The following is a 15,369-nucleotide window of genomic DNA, read 5'->3' on the forward strand; positions in this document are numbered from 1 at the left end:
TTTATTATGGATATGCAATAAATGTGAACACTAATTAATTTTCAAATAAAAATGTGGTTTTGATCGGATACACTTGTAAATATTATAAATGTATTGATTTTTGTCTACGCGTTGAACTACTTTAATTACGCGGTAATATTTTTCATGTGACCAAGGCGAATGACACACGGGAAACTATCCGCTAAAATACAAGTAGCACCAATCCTTATAACGTGAAAATCACGGATATAGATTTTTTATGAAGTATTTGCAAAAAATAGTAGTCACTCATAATTAAAAATGCCATTAGGGCCCTTTTCTTAAATATCACTGATATGATGCTAGTCTTGCCAACCCTCTTGTGGTACTTTGTTGATATGCTGCTATTCTGGCCAAATTATTTTCACGCGCATCTCACTTTTTTTGTAAGATTTTTTAAAAATTTGTTACACAGTTTTGTAAGATTTTTAAAAATTTGTTACACAGGTTTGTAAGATTTTTAAAAATTTGTTACACAGTTTAGAAGATAAATATTTTAATATTTTCTCTGTTTGTTCTCTTGGTTTTGTGCATTTACATCTCACTTTGGAAGATCCTGCCATGATGGTCCGTTTGATTTTCTTAGAACCTTGCCAAAGACATAAACAACCCCTATTGATTTCGATGACCTTAAAGCCTTCGTCTGCTTTTACTGATGATCAGACTTCATACATACAGTCATTGGTTCCCTATTAGATCTAGAGTCAAGTCAAAGATTATGATTTGAGAAACCTTTACTGGCTTTGGTCTGGGGTTACTTTTTGGTTCAATAAGTTTAAAAAAACTGGAAGCATTTAGTGAAATATTGTAAAATGATGGAATCTTTTCTTGCCTGGCATGATACCGGTTCAGTTACGCTTCCCTATAGTCCTCTCAGGGCTTTGATTCTTCAATACGATTCAACGAAGACAAAACGAGTTGATTAATCTTGTTCTACTTATATGTGTCACTATTAGACCTTTATAGCGGACACGGACAATGTAATCGTACTATGTACTATGGTCAAAATCTGGGGAATTTTTCAAAACACAAAAATTAAAACACGTAACATCAGGGATTCGTTTCATTTGTAAGGTATTAATCTAAAAAGTTTTCGCACAACATATCCTTATAATTCTTGGCAGTGTTATCCTTTGCTGCGAATAAACATTGTCTCTAAGGAGAACACAGACGAACGTTTTATATCTACGTATACTGATGAAAACATACTATGTTCAGTTTAATAAAACGTCACATACCTGCAATTTGATAAAATACCTTTTTTTTAATTTTGTAAATTTATGAGAATTATTTTGCCAGTCTTTCAGCAAGCAACGCAGTAAAAACAAATTTCGTCGTAGTGGCAGAAAATAAATTCTGAACTAAATTCATCGGACGGTAGCTGTTTCTTTGTATAGGTAAAATAATTCTGACCTCAACTCAAATAGCCCATAGCTAGGTCTCTTCAGTTAAATAAGTATAGTTTATGGCAGAACATTATCTATTAATTTAGATACAGCTACTTTGACCCAAGCAGCTGTAATGCAATCGCAAACTGGTTTTTTATAACCGTGTTATTTCACAAGTTTGGAGATAATATGTCATTCCAAACTTTAGTTATTGACCGAAAACCTTTGATTCTATTTTCAGTAACAAAAGTTGAAACTATCTGCAGGTACCCTATAATATGGAAAGGGGAGCGGTGGTCTAACGGATAACGTGTCGGCCGCTCAATCTAGGGGTCGTGGGTTCGAGCTCCACTGGGGTCAAAGTTGGCCACCTTCTAAATTTGTCTATTAATTGCCCCTATAATCATTAAACTTCTTATTTTGTAAAAGTGTTGGTTAAACGTTTAGGTCAACCTTCTCAATGCCTTCTTAACTCGTGACAGTCCCTATAATAAAAAGAATCATTTCTTAAGGATTGATCTTGTAAAAAAGTAAATATCTCATAGGCTCCAACTCTTTATGCCTGTACAAGTGGCAATGGCTGCATCTCGTATCTCAAAAGTGCAAATCGGTAAGTAAGAACAAACAGTAAACCACATTATTTATTTTGTAATAAAGTAAGCTTCTCAAATAAATAGGTACTATTTCTGTGGAATACTATTTAGCAGAATATATTGCAAAACTTAACTTTAGTTTTAAACACGCTGTATCACTACTCTCGTAAGTGCTAACATAAAACAGTATCTGAAAAAAAATCTTCGTAAATGTAATTTACGGTCATTTACGATTAGCACTATATTGCACGTTTAATTGAATAAGGTTCCTAATTGTTACAGAGAGTAGTCTTTTTTAGTACTCGAAACCTTCTCAGAAGTATCATTAGCTCTTTCCTCCACTAACTTACTAGCCATGAAAAGTAGATCCAGTGTTTACAGGCCGTGTTATTGCTGATATTGTTTCTAAGTATTCTTTTTCCTCAATTCCACTGACTCTTACATCCTGACCACCAAAATATGAGTCAACAAATGAATATGTTCTAATATTTTAGTATTCTCCCAAACACACCCAGACCCTTAAACCTTCCTATTACACTCTTACACCAACCGTGAGTTATTTTTGTAATTTCTATTCATATTCCTTTCTTTTTCAATAATTCCTTGTATATCTTTTAATTATTTTAACCCCCCCCCCCCCCCCTTCCCAAACAATTACAAATACGTGAAAGATCAGTGCTTTTTGTAAGCATATACAGCATGCAACTTTGCAGAGTTAAACTTTACCTCTACACAATTTAAAAGAAAATGCGCTATAATTATAATAATACATATTCTCAATACACACTAAGTACAAGTTACCATGATTCCTAAAACATGTTTGAGAAACCCCCCAAAATTTGACCGAAATACAGAGTACGTTTACATTTACATTTCCATGTCCGTGTCCGTGATAAAGGTCTAATACATATATTCAGCTTACTTTGACGCGTACTGCGGACCACGGACTGCGAACTTACTATAGGGGTTCTCTCAAACTGTATATAAGTTTGTTTTTTATGCATAATTGAACAGTGGCATATTTAGCATCCGGTTCTAATGCCTTAATACTGTTTCCATTTAAAATATCCGAGAAAAGACAGTTATAAGATTTATTAATATCCGTTGTATTGTATACATGAATTACCGATATACATGTATTTTGTCTTACAAGCATTCTTAACAGCGTGGGCGCATTTTTAACCTTTTATACCCTTTTTATTTATGTATCTATTAAAATTTTTCGACTACCGTATTTATAAACAAGACATCGCAAACTTATTCTTTTTTATCTGAAGTGTAGCAATTTATTAATACGCTTGTAGTCAATTTCGTGAGTTCTAGCCAGTATTCGCTAGCAGTGAAAACGGCTGTTAATTCAACGATCAACATACCTTTTAATCAAGGATTTGAACCAATGACCACCTAGTAAGAAGACAGACACTCTTCCTCTGTGCCGCAAGAGGTTCCCCTATTTTAGATCAGGGAATCATTTTGACAACCAGTTTTAATGGTACTTAAAGATTAAATTCCAGTTGAGACTGATAATCCATACTGAGTAGTCACTTTAAGATAGTAAATTTAAAACTTAACTTCTAGCATGCAATTCTGATATCAGATTTAATCATTATGAAAATACGAAGTGGCTAATTTTCTTTTTTTTATTTCCAAACATGCTGATACATCACTAGTTCAGGATGATTTAGTTAAAATATGGTAATGTATCGGATCTCGTTTCGACGGGGTTGAAAGATACATGTATGAGAACTTCCTGTATGTTTAGACAAAGTGTTAAACTAAATCATTCAAGATATTTCAGTAAAACTTCTATTTTATCGAACATTAGATACAATTATCAAAATTAATAGAAAACGATGACCTTTTTCGTACAGAAGTCTACGAGAACACGGTATTTATACTATGCAACAAAAATTAAACGGACTTTCATTTCATTCAGAATGTTTTATTATTTTTTTCACAATTATATTTTGTACTGCGTTTTTTTTTTCTTCTTATTTTGTTGCTAGGAAAAACTAGTGTAGGAATTGTACGGACGGACACATATTAAAACCAGGAATCGCCGTTATCTTCCAATCCATGTTTCAAGTTGTATTTTTAATGCATGAACATATTATGGTAAAGTATTATTGTAGTATAGGGTGTTCGAAACTTCACATGTCATGTCTTTCGATTCGCGCGGAGGTTAAGTAACGCCAGGAATGTCTTAAAATATAAAAACAAAATGTTAAAGCATACGGATAATTGAAGAACCTGCTTAACGCAGGTAAAATGGGACAGAGTATTAAGATGACATCTGAAAATTGCGATTACGTGTTTTAAATGTAGCCTATTCACTATCCATATATTTTCAAACGTATGTATTGTATTATAGCAGATAATTATATCACAATACACTAATTTGTACAATGAAGGCAAAAGTTACTACACATATGTATAGGTAAAAGAAAGGTATAAACCCTAAGTATGTTTCCTTTTTTTGCGAACCTTTAAATATTTTGAGAAAACCCCTACTGTAAGTACGCAATCCGCAGTCCGCGTCGAAGTAAGTTGAAAATCTGTATTAATACGTTGCGCTCTGTTGATTATCATGTTTGGTGTTATTTTCTCTCACTGTCACGTGATGTTTGCATGGTGCTCGCTGAACAGAATTCCGATTTTTTTATAAACCGGGAAACCCTCATGAATGTTTTTGTTTTAAATTTATTAGGAAAACAATGATTTTCAACAGAATTCGATGAAAAAAAATTGTTAGAACAGCAAATATGCGACATAAAGGTGAATATAGGAAAAGTTTGATTTTTTTTCAAATCTCACACCACGATGTGTGGGTAAGTCGCTTTAATTGCCTACTATATCATTTCGCTTGTGTACATGGCATAATCTAAAACATACACATTGTAACTTCATATTTGCAAAGATGTTATAAAACTTTTTCATGTCACAAGCCCCTCAATTTTATTTTATACAAATATTTGTTTTGGCATACGCTTATCGACTGTTGGTCCTATGATGGAAAACAGATACGTAGATAAAACAAGAGCTGGAGCTGTTGGGGCAGCATCGCTCGACTATGCAACAGCATTGTCAAATAAATTGATATAAATCTTGAAAAAGGGGCATAATTTTGTAAAAATACAATTCAGTGTTATGGAACCTATAGAATGCATGTCAGCTTATCATAGTAGTCAAGTGTGTGAAGTTTCAATCCATTCCCATTAGTGGGTACTGAGCTATCAGTTTACATACAAAACTAAACCAAAAATTGCTGAATAAAAAAAGGAGCATTATATTGTAAAAATGCAAAGTAGAGTTATGAACTCTGCGCAATGAATGTCAAATAACCGCAATGAACACGCCAGCTTAGTCGAAAAAGGGGCATAACTTTGTAGAAAAGCAAAATAGAGTTATGGAACCTGTGCAGTACAGGCCAGTTTATTACAGTAAATAAGTGTGTGAAGTTTCAATCCATCCCACAACATGTTACTGAGATACCAGCTTACATACAAAAACTTATCCAAATCGGGAAGTCGACGCCGACGCACGCGTGAGTCTAATATAAACAACATGCACTTTTTAGAGCTAAACCTTATTAATAAATCCTACTTTGTATACTTTACCATATATTTCCATATTTTTTTATTTTAAGTGAAGACGTGAGATCATTAGCTCGACTATTTGAATAAATAGGTAGAGCTACTGGACTCACAAAAAAACGGAATTCTGTTCAGCGAGCACCTTGCAAGCATCACGTGACAGTGAGAGAAAATAACACCAAACATGATAATCAATAGAGTGTAACGTACTAATAGTTACACATAAAAGTTAATGAACAGGTTAGAACTAGATTAAGGTACTTCCGCAAATTGAAATTAGAAATTCATGTGAAAACAGCTTTCGAAATGCAAGAGCACAAAAAATATATAATAAAAGCTGAAATGATATATCTGTAGGTAAACTTGCGAGCATGAAAGCTACGCTGAACCCTATCTCCACAGTGCTTTGGAAGAAAATGAGTGAACATTTTTGGTGCAAAATTTTGGTATCGTATGCAACCTAAATTGCTATAAAATATTTATTTTCAAATCAAAGAAATGCCAAAATAGTGCACACGAGCGTTACTTTTTCAAGAAAATGTCGTTAAACATTCTAATGCACAAAACACGTGCACATGTTTATTTCAAGGAATTAAATATATGATTGTTCTTTTACCTCAGATTTCCTTACTGAAATATATATGTCTCCTTATTCATGGTTAGAGATATCCATTTAGTATAGTTTTGCACTGTCCGATCTCCTTAATCTGTTACATTCAAAAACTTACTTAGGATGTAGAATTTGTTCATGTGAGGAAATCATTCAGCTGGTGCCCGGAATATTAGTTATTCTACTTACGTTCAATTATACCAAGAGGTGCACCTTGGGTTTTCCACCACCATTAAAAGCCGGAAGGTCGCATTTTGACCCATAATTGTGTCGGTGTATAACCAACAAAAAAGGATGGGTGACAAAATAAAAATATTCCAAAATCTGGCATAAATGTATATTTGTAACCTAGGTTCGATACAAAATTTATAAGTTATTTGCAACATCCAACGAAAATGATACAGATAAAGTTTGAAAAACTATGGTAACTTTTGGGCGATAACTCAAAGAGCTCTTATCCTAAAATCAAGTAATTTAATTGCACCTACATATAATAGAAAATATCAATTAGTGTGTTCGGGTTTATCGTATTTTTCAACAGTTTTTCAGTCAAATAAACGATGGTGTCTGCTAATAGCAGTGAGCATAATGTCCAACTTAATAGTGTTGGAATATCACGCCATAGACACGTGACATGATACTCCACCCAGTCACATTATACTAACAACGGATTGACCAGTCCGAGAGAAATAGTCTTAATGTTAACCGCCAAAAATATCATTTATGAGAAAGTTAATGTGCGGACATTGTTGTTTTAAAGTCAAGGGCGAAAATCCCTGAGTATAGTGCTCTAGCTGGTTATTTAACGTTAAAACGCCCCTACTGGATGTATGCATGTATTGACTGTACAAATATACTGCCTAAAGGTTAGGGTTATGTTTAAGATAAGTTTTGTACTGTACATTCAAAACTTGACCTACATAGTTATATAACTTGACCTACCTAGTATATATAGATACACCATCCGTTTGATATCTCAACAATACTCAAATCATTGAACAAACAGAGATTATGGGTGAACTTACGAGTGTATAAACTAGAGATGTCATCAGGACAGCGTGCTCGAAGATGTAAGGAAGGTAGACTATGAATGCAATAAAAATATTTTACAGCTACCTTCATGTGTTTGTTGTGAGTAAGGGGGTGTAATACAGGATGGAGGTGTTCTAGGAGAAATGAAAAAAAAAATGTTTGTTTGTCTGTTACAATTTGTGTTGTTGTTGTTGTTGCTGCTGCTGTTGTTGTTGTTGATGTTGTCGTGTGGGGTGTGGGAAGGTCAGTAGGGACAGTAAGAGACAATATGATAATATGAGATACAAGTTAGTGTTAGAAATGTAATATATATTCGACAACGACGGCGTCGTCGGAGTTAGTACAACGGTCCTCCTTATTCTTCGTATAGTCGAGCTAATAGGTACACTCTTACGTTCTTATCTTATCATAACTTAATCTTAAAAGTCAATAGATTATACCCAAACTGATATTTTCACTCGCCTTACAGAAAAGACACTGTAATTTGTATACATTCACAGTTTTCGAAAATACATTATCATTTTGACTTTTAATTTGGGAATTAGGAAGAGTGTATGGTAAGTTTTGAAGTCAAACTTTTAATTTAACTAAATTTATTTTTTCAAGGTAGTTAACCCGTTATGATACTCGGCAATTTCCGCGTGATTCCCGTACGCTATTTTTTTGTCCTTCGGCCATAATAGATTTTTTTTCATAACAACATTATGCCGACATCACACACGGAGAAAACGTTTACAAACGAAATTTGTCGATTGCACTACTGGTCCATTACCTTAAGTACTAGAAAACAAAGCTCTGATCTTTGGTATGAATGAAAAATAACAGATAATTGCTATTGATTAAGTTAAGGAGAAATGTCGTCCAAGATTTACTTAGCAAATTTTCTAAGGTAACACTATATATTTTACAAATATCATTAATGTTACTAAAAGTACAATTCAGAAATTTACATTCTTTGAACACTGCATGTTGTAAGTAGCATATCAAAGTTTCAGCTATGTAAAAAATTAATAATTTTGTCACATAAATTTGTTCAATTTCCGACCGTACTTCATTTTCAAAAGTCACAATAAATGGATTTAATGTATTAAATTTTATAAACGAGCGATTTTCATTTTTGTCTGTGTGTGGATGGGGGAATTGTGTGTATGTGTGTTTGTGTGTTGGTGGGGGTGAATAATGACAAATTAAAACATCGTTAATGGCCTGCCAAACTTAGGGAGTTATATGAGACTTGTGGAAGTCTGTATCTAATTTAATCATATATTTTTACTTTCAACCCATGGCAATAAAATCTGTAAAAGGGTCCTTTGGAAGCAAAGAATGCAACCAAGAAAAATAATAGCAGACTCGGTTTAATTGAGTCTGTTCATGAGAGGTAATGAAATGTGCAACACCTCTCATGCCCCCTAGCACCGGCTTAAGCTGAACTCTATTACACATGTGTTGAATGGACTCCATGATCCGAAAGGACCAGAAAATATAACAACACTGAATCCAAGTACGGGGAGACTTTTTTTACAGCTGCCACACGGCACTTAAAGATTGCTGTTGTGATATCAAAGCACTGAAAGCACTGAAGGATCGATTGTCTCTGAACAACACAGATTGTACACATTGTGTAAATATCAGGGGAATAAATGTACAAAAAATGTACACAAAGTTTGACATTTAACCATATATGTGAACTTTACTTTTGATGTAGGAACGCATGTGCTTGCCTTTTGCATTCAGTAATCATATTTCACCACCATATGACCTATCACAGCAGTATCTTAAATGGTAATGAGGAGTAGATTTTAACAAAACTGAACTGAAAATTCAAAGCTTGCACAACAGGTAATATTAAGTTAAACCTACTTTTTGTGAAATCAACTCAATATTTATTTATTGTCTGTAAACAATATTATTGTTGAATATAACAATACAAACATATTAAAGCTATGTATATCGTATAGCTTTTGACTTTGGTATATTAGGGGTGGGGGTTACACTATAATTTTTACATTTCCTTTTTAGTCACTTTTTATGCAGAGCAGGTACGTTTTTGTCCAGTCTACAATGTTTTTATACCCAGTAGTAAAATACTCTCCACTGGGACTTGAACCCAGGCCTTTTCCTACATGGTGTAAGAAGTATTCTTGCATTGAAATATGGAGAGGTTTTACCAAAATGTTGTAACACTTGAAAATACAATCAGAAGAATTTAAAACAAATGTATACACATTATAATGACAAAGTGAAAATGTATAGTTATGCCTAAATGTATTTCCTCCATCTATTTTATTTCGAGACATTGAAAATCATGAGATTAATCCAAAATTAACTTCTTCAACCAAATGCAAGTTTAAGAAATTACCTATATAATTATTTTGAAATAGGATGAGAATTCCTCATAAATACTTTTAGGTCTGTTGTGCAGCATTTTTTAAACCTTTAGTTCTCTTGTGAAACTAGAAATACTTCAGTCACACTGGTAAAAATCACTAAAATTGAGTTGTAAGAACATACAAATTGGACACTCTGTCTGTTTTTGGCAGTCAGGAACATAAAGCAAAAGCACTTAACTGCAGTGCCACCTGCAAATTCAAAGGTGAATATTCATGCCAAGTTACTTCAAAATCCAACCATGCATGAAGAAGAACTTCAATTTGAAATTTGACCCCCAACTGTGACCTTGACCTTTGAGATAGGAACATGTGGTTTATGCATGTCACATCTTCTAAACATTCATGCTAAATATAAACAAGATGCATGTAAAAGTTATGATCCGGACAAAATCGGACGGAAGCACAGACTGACAGACGCACACACAAACACCTACTCGCCACAATGATGACTAAGTCCAGCTAACCAATGCTTTTCTAAAATCTTGTTTCAAATCAAAATTTTGTTTGCACATAAGTATCAATATCTATAGTAAATAACAGGTATCACTAGGGTGTAACGATACATCGAAATATCGATGCATTGCGATACTGAGTGTCCCGATAGTATGCATCGATAGAAAAGTCACGATCCAATAACAATCGCCGATAGTTCCTTCAACAATCGAAAGTTTCGATAGTTTTAAAATTTTAGTAAATACAGAAATAATTTATGATTTATAAACCAAGAAACAGAGCCAGCTTTCATTTGCGCCTCGAAAATGTTTACGTCTCCATTACAATAATTATCCTCACGGAATTAAACTTCCAAAAAGGACTGGGAAGTCTGGGAGATAATAAATAAATTTGGTTTCTGAGAAACTTTGATTGAATATATTTAAATAACCTGTTAATTTTAAATGAGAAAATGTACAATGGAGAAAGTAGGTTACTTGTATGATATAGCAAACTGTTCGGTAGGGCCCTTCATTTAGTGTTGGTACACCTTAGTCCGATCCGTCAATTTTCGTCTTTTTCGATGATTTGGGTTATTAAACATGTTGACATTTGCAACAAAATGGCCGATTAGTTTGAGTATACCTTGCAAAGGTTTATCGTTTTACTTATTGTATCAAAGCCAAGGAAGGCAAGAAATAGAAAAAAATGTTAAAAATAGTTAATGTTAGATTTATTTCTGTTATACAAACATGTATCTCAATGTGTATTAACAGCAATTATAAACAGTGCCGTGTCTTACATTGAGTAACAATGCCAGTTGGTAGTTTTACTGTATAAAACATGGTGGCCGATAACTATTGCAATAGTATTGCAATAGCAACCTGCAATAGAGTAGTATCGCAATAGTTTTTCAGCAATATCAATAGTATTGCAATAGTCAAAATTGGCCTCAATAGTCACCCTTAGGTATCAGTAAGTTTATTCATTAAGAGCCGCGTCATGAGAAAACCAACATAGTGCCTTTCCGACCAGCATGAATCCTGGCCAGACTCTGGGTGGATATTCGCAGGCTGGTCTGGATAAGTGGTGGTTGCAAACAAACTATGTTGGTTTTCTCATGGCGTGGCTCAAGAAATTTATTACTAGACGGCTAGAAAATCCCCTGGCTAGGTATCCATTTACCGGACAGCTAGACACTTCCTTTAATATTTGCCAAATTTGCCATTGTATTTTCACCATTATGTTTCCTGTAACTAAGTTCCACATAAACGGACAAGAAAAACAGTAGGAGAGCAAACTTTTAAAATCATCGCCAGATTTTAAATAGGAATGGGACGATTCCTTGGTTAATTGGATCTGATTTGATTACTAGTTGAAACCGGTTTCAATTTTGCAAAGCCGCTAATTGCTCTCAAAAATTAAAATTAAGAATAGTAGTTTATCTTTATACATTTCTTTGACAAGCACATAGACCCGCGAAATATTTCTGTTAAAACATGGTGAACATAGTCAATAGTCAATAACTTGTCTAGTAGAGACGAAACTACACAGTTCGGGGTTTCTACTACTTTTAATATACTCTTCGATAACACATGTATGGTAAAATAAAGTCATCATATTTTGTCATCATGTATATCATGGCACAGTCTTTCTAAATGTCCCTTTCACTTTGCATATACATACTATCTCTGAATGGAATGTTACTGTATTATCTCTGAATGTCTCTGAACACATAACTGTTTATCATCAAACCACTCAAGACGTGTAACATGTCCGGGTCTGAAACATATATAACAATAGTAAAAGATAGGTATGATATCAAACGGATATCATACAGATAATCATATATCATACATACAATAGATATCATACATACTATAGATATCATACATACAATAGATATCAATTACACTATACACCATACCGCTTTACTTGAACATTTACATTATACTAAGTAGAACCATTAATCTATCTGTTGTTCATTTATAGGTTACCGGTTATACATTAATTACACAACAGATTATAAATGACTTAAAAACGATATAAAACATATCACATCATTGTTATCTAGTGGTCCAGTGGTCTGTAAAGTGGCTAATACCTAGTGTTTCAAGTAACTGGCAAACTGCACTGATCTTGACTTCAATCACTCTATTCCTTCATACTAAAACACATGTATATAAAAAATTAGATTACTGACAATATAGCATACCTTATTTGTAGAATAAACACCCACATTACATGTAACAACACTCTCCAGTCTCCTGTGCTTGTGTTGTAACGTAGCGTGGCCATTTAATACAACAAACATAACCTTTTAACCAGTTTTATTTAACATAGCAACAGTCTTTAATATTTAAACATAACATTTTTAGCTAGATATTATCAAGTGAAGGTGACCTTATCAATCTAGCATTTCTAACCCATCTTTCTCTCTAACTCTAAAATCTCCCTAGATAATTATGTTTCAACATATATATTTAATTAAGCAGTCTAGCCGCTATGTAAAATTACGCAATTCGTCGTGCCTTTTTCCTTAAACATATCTAACTTTGATCCCGGAAGTAAATGGTATAAACAACTAAGTATACCTGTTTAACCCTTGGGCTACATGTTTTGTGACAGGTTTGATAATTCAGCAAACTTTCAATATTTTCTATTCAGAATTAAGTATTACAGTTTATCATCTTTCTCCGTAACATATTTAACAATGATTTATAGAATATACACTATTCCGAACCTTTCAAACCTGTTACATTACAAATCCCTTATCGTCCTTCTCCGTAACATATTTGACAATGATTTATAGAATATACAATATTCCGAACCTTTCAAACCTGTTACATTACAAATCCCTTCATTTCTTCCACAAAAAAAATAATAAAAAAAAGATTAATAGTAAATCTAAGCTATAACAAATCCTTAATATTGATCGTTTAGAAATGATGCCGAGGGTTCGCCAGGTATAATTTTGTAAACGGAATTAGCTTTTTGACTGCATGACTTAAACAGTTGGGTAATTTTACACATACATATTAAAAGACAATTTAAAGTACATAATATTACAGATAGATACAATTTTCTCAGTATTAAGGCATCAGAATAGTTAGTGCAAGCATAATACAAATATAATCGAGGAATTTCCTTAAACGTGATGATTTCTTTCATACAAATAAAGTGCATTATATATCTTTTTTAAAACATTCGTCTGTAGTTTTACAATATTACAACATTATACATTGAAATTAAACAGTATTTCATTTGCGAAAGTCACATCTGTCTATATTTCCGCAATCACATGTCTATAACAGAATAAAGATATAATATATATATATATTATTATAACATGTACAGTATCACGTTTGTCAGATAAGCGTCTGTTTGTTTCGTTTTTCATTCATTTTGTGGAAATTCCGTCTTTCTAATGCATCTATCAGAGCTTGCCATACATATAAAACATAAGTGGTTCTGAAATTAGAAAGCAAAAGTACATATCTGTTTTTAAATTTTACATGTACATGTTTATAGATATCAACAGCCGTAAAATCACATCTTCTATAGATACGATATATCTTTTGAAACATGCTAGTATTTTAAAATTAAATACGCGCACATGTATAAAGTACAGTTTAAAGATCAATGTATTTATATGCCTTGAACATGTATTTTTTTTATTGCGCTCATGCTACAAGTGTATACGCCGAAAGTCGGATATCTAAAGCACACATTTAAAAATACTGAATATTCTTTCAAAAGTATAAATTCTGAAAGACTTGTATCTAGAGTATACATTTATACATTTTATATAGAGTATACATTTTATAAATACATTTGTATGCACCGAAAACATTTATTTATTTTTTTATTTTTTTTATTTTTTTAATAAATTTCCTTTCTTTCTTTTAAATATTCAAATGAAATAAACAATAAATGATACAAGTTTTAAACAAATCTGCCTCCAACATCAGCTGATTCTCTGCAGAGTACAAACATCAATTGTCCGCAAGTGGTACCATGTCTGCTGTTTCGTGTTGTTCACATCGGCGTCCCATAGTTCCGCAACAATTCTCTGTTGTTGCTGAATTCTATACGCACACATCTCGTTGCGGAGTAGTAGATGGCTGTGGGATCCTGAATTTGCTAATCACTAAAACTGTCTAAAATACTTCCAGTTAGTTTTTAATATGTTAATTCTTTACAGTTTTCAGCTAAAGCAAAATATAGTCTTCATATCAGCTTGGTAAAATAGTCTTCATAATCAATTTATTTGCAAACTGTGTCGGGTATTTTCAATAAGAATTTCATGGGGAATACAGGGAATAAATACACTGACGAGAATCTGGCATCGTGTAAATATATCTATTGCTAAAATGTTTCATATTTGTCTTGGTTCTTTGTTGTTTTTCTACACAGAATTTCAGATTATTTCTTTTTTCATTTTTACATTGTTCATAAATTCTGTCTTAACAAAGTTCCTTTAATTGTAGATGGAGAGAAAGATTGATTATCATTATAGCTCGAGGTTATTTTTCGTTGATTGTTGTATTATTCATGATTTTATCTTTAACACTTTGACATTCCACCAGGAAGTTGCTGGTATAGTTGACTGATAATAAGTCCTTGAGGGCTGTTATTGTTACGCAGTTTTTTATTGGTCAATATTGTGCGTTCAACCGTGAACTTGTCAGTCCCTTTTTGCATTCGTGGCAGAAACTGTTAGCTAACTGGCATTGTACTTCTTGCTTGTATTGTGTGCAGACGTGTTTTAGAAATTTTGCTTGAAATTTAATTAAAGTTCCACCGTAATACGAGCACTCAGATATAATAAAAGGATATAACAATGGACAGGAGGAATGATTACACGTATTCAAGTTATTATAAGGTAAGTACATTATATATTTATCCTCTAATTTATATAAATTGTTTTAAATAAAAAATACTCTAACATTTAATTTGCATTTGCAAACAGACTTATATTTTATGAATTATTTCGCTAAAATTATTCGGGCAAGTGAATCTGATACATAGTTAAATGAATAACAATTTTTGTACTGGTTGTCGCATTTTTCTTTTCTTTTTTTTTCACAGCATTTGTGACCATGTTTACTTTATTTAAAGATAGAACAATATAACTTTAAAATGAATACTTTAAGGATATATGAACTTTGAAACATGTATATTTGATACAAAAAAATAGAATTAATGCGATTACAGCAATTCATTCATTTTGTGGAAATGTATCGCGGTAAATGTGCTTTAACTATAATTGCTAGTAAAATAATGTGCTTGTTCTCACAAACTAGAAATGTG

The 15,369-nt window shown here is 32.8% G+C and overlaps 1 protein-coding gene across 1 annotated transcript in view; it reads left to right on the plus strand.

The window, feature by feature from the left end:
- Positions 1-7,705: 7,705 nt before the first annotated feature.
- Positions 7,706-15,369, plus strand: part of LOC123548442 (uncharacterized) — a 32,707-nt gene continuing 25,043 nt past the window's right edge. Inside the window, exon 1 of the mRNA XM_053546425.1 lies at positions 7,706-7,791. The gene's annotated coding sequence lies outside the window, so the exon portion shown is untranslated. The remainder of the gene's footprint in view (positions 7,792-15,369) is intronic.

This window comes from Mercenaria mercenaria, chromosome 6 (assembly GCF_021730395.1).
Source record: "Mercenaria mercenaria strain notata chromosome 6, MADL_Memer_1, whole genome shotgun sequence".
NCBI classification, from domain to species: Eukaryota; Metazoa; Mollusca; class Bivalvia; order Venerida; family Veneridae; genus Mercenaria; species Mercenaria mercenaria.